The sequence below is a fragment of the Callospermophilus lateralis genome, unplaced genomic scaffold (assembly GCF_048772815.1).
Source record: "Callospermophilus lateralis isolate mCalLat2 unplaced genomic scaffold, mCalLat2.hap1 Scaffold_116, whole genome shotgun sequence".
NCBI classification, from domain to species: Eukaryota; Metazoa; Chordata; class Mammalia; order Rodentia; family Sciuridae; genus Callospermophilus; species Callospermophilus lateralis.
The window spans coordinates 862282-867079 of NW_027511893.1; positions in this window are offsets into that span (position 1 = coordinate 862282).

Here is a 4798-nt window from a genome sequence, read left to right on the forward strand (position 1 = left end):
AGAAAGAATAATCTGCAGCTCTGCTAACTCTGCTATCCATAGAAGAATCTCTCTGTTTTTAGTAAACTCTCAGTTTTACTCTTTAAGACTTACAACAGATAGTGTTAAGCCAATTCACATTTTCTAGAACAACCTATGTACTTAAATCAACTAGTAATGTATTTAATCACATCTTTCACAACAACACCTAGACTGATGTTTAATTACATCGCTGGGGACTTTATCCTAGCCAAGTTTTCATAAGAATAAAATGCTATGAATACTTTTAAACAACAAACATTTTTCTGTCTTGGTAATGCATCATTGTATCACACCCTATCAAAACTAGTTCTTGCCTTTTCCAATGACGTTTCTCAATTGATTAATATATTAAACTGTCATATGCACCAGGAAATGGTGTGCAACTCCTGGATGGCCTTGATGAAGACCCAACTAGCACAATCAGGAATAGTCATTTGCTCATATGTTTCACTAGATGAAAAATAGGTAGTAATCAGTAGCACAAATACGAAATCTCTACATATTCTAAAACTTTAACATTGCAATAAGTTCCTTATGACCCTGTAATTAATCAGAACTGGTTTGGGGTTAGTAAAATGTTTCCAGGTGAAAAGCAATTTATCACAGTCTTGAATATTTTTTTTTCTCTTCAATGCTGTGGTGTGGTTTGGAACTGGAATGTCTCTCATTGAAGGCTCTGTCCCCAGTGTAGCAATGTTCAGAGAAGAAGCTTCTGGGGAGTAAATGGATCAAGAGATCAAATCTGGCCTCATCAATAGATTAAGGCACTGATAAATGAGTAGTTTGATGGCATTATTTGGAAGTCTGAAAACTGGAAAAGATGAAATCTAGATGGAGCAAGTGATTCATTGAAGGCATGCCATGGAAGAATATATCTTGTCCCTTGTCCCTTCTTTGGTGTCTGTCTGCTTCTTGGTCACGATGAGGTGAACTTCTTTGTTCTGCCACATTATCTTAGCCATGATATTCTGCCTCACCTTCAGGCTATAGCAATATTCCAAGTGATTATGGACTGAAATCACTGAAACTATGACATGAAATAATGTTTCCTTCTCTAAGACATTTACTTATTTATTTATTATCAGATATTTAATTATAGTAAGGAAAAGTTGACAAACATTCTATATTTGCCATATGGAGATTGACTTAGAACACACTCCGATATAGGAAGGCACTTGAAATTGGCAAAAGTTTGTGATTTGCTTTATTCTGATAGTGAATTTTATATATTTTATGTACACCCTAATTTCAAGTCTTCCTTAAGGGCTTCACTGTACTCCAATTCATAAATCATACCAGAGCATGACAATTAGACACTTCATTTTCTCTAGCCAATTTCCAAGAGTACAAATAAAAATAAAAATAAAAAGTTATTTATCCTCAAAAATGTTCAAATAATTTTTCTTTTAAAAAAGCTCTATTTCTTAAACCCAGAGATGAAAAATATGAAAAGCTTATGGCAGAGCCATAATAATTTTAGTGATTGCTAATTGACATTTCATTTGTATTACCAACAACTGCTGTCATTGCCTTCAATTTGTCCTTTATTCATGGAAATTATAAAAGCCTGTAAAACAGGGAAGACAAAGTGACAGGTTTCCTATTAATTTATATTTGAGTAAAAAATATTTTCCCAAAGTTTACTTGTTTCCTGAGGAGGGGAATAATGTTTTAATGTCTATAATTATGGAGTTATTTTATACATCATTCTAAACATATGTATAAACTAAAATCTCATAAAACATTATCAGGAAACATCACAGATTGAGTAAGCAACCATAATTTCACATACCTGAAGCCATTGCTTTGTTGTGGAAATGCTACAAGACATATTATGGCATTATGTCAATCCACAATTGTTACTTTGGAGAAAAAAGTGCTGACATATGTATTTTACCTCCAGTCAACATTTTTGTGTGTGTGTGAGAATGATTATGTATCTCTCTCTCTCTCTCTCTCTCTATATATATATATATATATATATATATATCACATATCTATATGTTATATATAACATATATTACACACACACACATATATGCATTGGTGGATACAAAATTTTATAAATTCTGCCATTACACATAATTTCTTATGTGTAAATCAAGACTTATGTGAGTTTCTTTTTAAAAAAATTAGAAGTTAATTGAATAAAAGATATACACTAAGTTCTAATTCAGCATTTGCTACTCAAGAGTTATCAAATTACAGCTCATGGTTTAGATCTGACCTTCTGCATGTATTTGTATGACTCACACAAAGAAAGATATTATGTTTGGAAATGATTATATTTTAGATGATTCCATACATATGTGCATAATATTCAGTTTTGTCTTCTTGTCTCAAAATCTAAGATATTTGCTTGAAATATTTTTTAAGAAAATGTGTTCTGAACTTCATGTCAAGTAAACACAGGGAAGTGAGATGTCAGAAGCCATAAATTTTGAACTATTGGTTTTAAAGTCATTCTCTAAATCATCTTATGCAGGTTGTAAATTAATTTATGTAATTTCATAACATAACCATTTATTTTAGCCTGCCTAAATTTTCTTCATCTTTAAAATGGACATATTAATGTGATTTTGCTTACTTATACAGTGTCTCCCTTCTTGAAGAAAATAGCATACTAAAAATCTCTTTGAAAATAATATAACAGTATAAAATGAACATGTTGAGAAATCAGAATACTGAAAAGTCTCAAATTTAAAAGAAGACTGTGTGACTGCTGGATTTTAACGTTGTGTGGGTCACCTACTAACATTGTTGATTCAAGAAAAATTACCCATGTTAGTTTAGGATAGTCTCCCTAGCAATCTTTGGAAAACCTCTTGGTGTACACGGATAGAGGCCCAGTTAAGAAGCAACTGTTAGTAGGATCCCTATGTCCCTAATTATTTCTTACCTGCTTCTCTCCTGGACAGACAGTGTCATATGCCCTAATAAAGACTGAGGATTGAGGCCCAATTAAGAAGCAACTGTTAGTAGGGTCCTATGTCCCTAATTATTTCTTACCTGCTTCTCTTCTGGACAGTGTCATATGCCCTAATAATGACTGTTTTCTTCTGGAATGCCCTTCTCATAGGAATGAAGGTTTTTGTGGTTCAGTTGCCAAGAAAACACCACACCTGACTGAGATCTTCTCTTTGAGAACTTGTCCTTTATTCCTAGAATTGTGATTTTTCAGGCGAGTTTTCATGCATGCTCCACAATACTGCCCCTGACACATTAACTGGAGGGTCTGTCTTTTTCTGATTTAATCTGTTTTCTTATAATCCTGGGGTAATGAGGAGCCTTTGCAAATAGTGCATGGGTGGGTCAATTTTCTGCTGCTGAACTCTAAATAGATTCAAATAAATTTCCTACTATAAGAACACCCCCCTTTCCTTGTGTAGGCATGTTGTGAATTTCATTGGCTTACACATCAGCAATAGTTGAGAGTTCTAGTAAATAAATCCCCTAAGAATAAGTCATCCTGTTGGATTTCCTGAGTCATAATTTGGATTACAAAACTCAATGTACAGCCCTGTTCCTGGGCTTGACACATCACACTTTTAGACTTGCTTCATCCAAGAATGATACCAGCAAGATTACACTTAGGAATATTCATCTGGTATCAAAAACAGAAAGAAAGAAATATAATGTATTCCTACTGGTTATTAAAAGCCTGTGTTTTCTTGATTAAACAACTGTTCCTCATAGGGCAATAAAGAGACATTTAACTTCACCCAGCTTTGGTCTCATTTATATCCCACAGTATCTATACTTGCTACAAATGGTAGACTGGCTTGACATTTAGTATTTATGCCCTGAAATATCAGTATCTTGAACACCTGTTACCTTTAACTTTCCTATTTTCCTTTATTTTTAAAAAGTCTGAACCTGAGGTCCAATCCCATGTGATCAGCTCTAGGGAAAGGACCCAGTCTTCTTAGAGTCTTAAATTAAAGTATCTATTTCATCATATTCATCATATGTCAAACCTCAATTTAGAAAAGGCAGTTTTTTTTTTTCAAGTTCTTGGCATTGGAAAAGATTCACCAGGAAAGTGACGAACCATCTTCCACAATATTCTTATCATATGGTGTTTTCTTTTTCATTGGCTTTTTTTTTGTACCAAATTTTGAAACCAAGGGCATTTAATCACTGAGCCACATCCCCAGCACTTTTTTATATTTCCTTTAGAGACAGGTTCTCGCCGAGTTGCTTAGGGCTTCACTGAGTTGCTGAGGCCAGCTTTGAACTTGTAATCCTTCTGCCTCAGCCTCTGGAGGCCCTGGAATAATAGGCATGCACCACTGCACCAAGCTATTTTGTGTTGTCTCTTAAGGGACTACCACTAATGGTAATATGTTGAGCATTTCATCCAGTAAAATCTAGTATTTTTCTGCACGTGGTGTGTTATAATGCTCCAACTAATAAACATAGTGTATATTATTCTACTACAGACTTCAAAAAGAGGTTAACTGGAAAATAATGAACTTTATGTGGGTAATGACTTCACGGATTAAGTTTATTGAAGCCATTATCCATATCTCCCAACATGTCCACTGCTAGTGGTGAAGAACGACATCTAAAGATACATTATTTATTATAAAGCTCAATTGGATGTCTTGAGAGGGGGGGGGGAGAGAAAGAGATCCTTATACAACAAACTGAAAAATTTATATGGAGACTAATTTTAAAATCTAGTATCTGCTTCAAAGTACTCTATAACAGGTGCATGACAGAATGAGAGAATATCCATTAAACAATATTGGCCAAGAATATCTTAATAATGGAA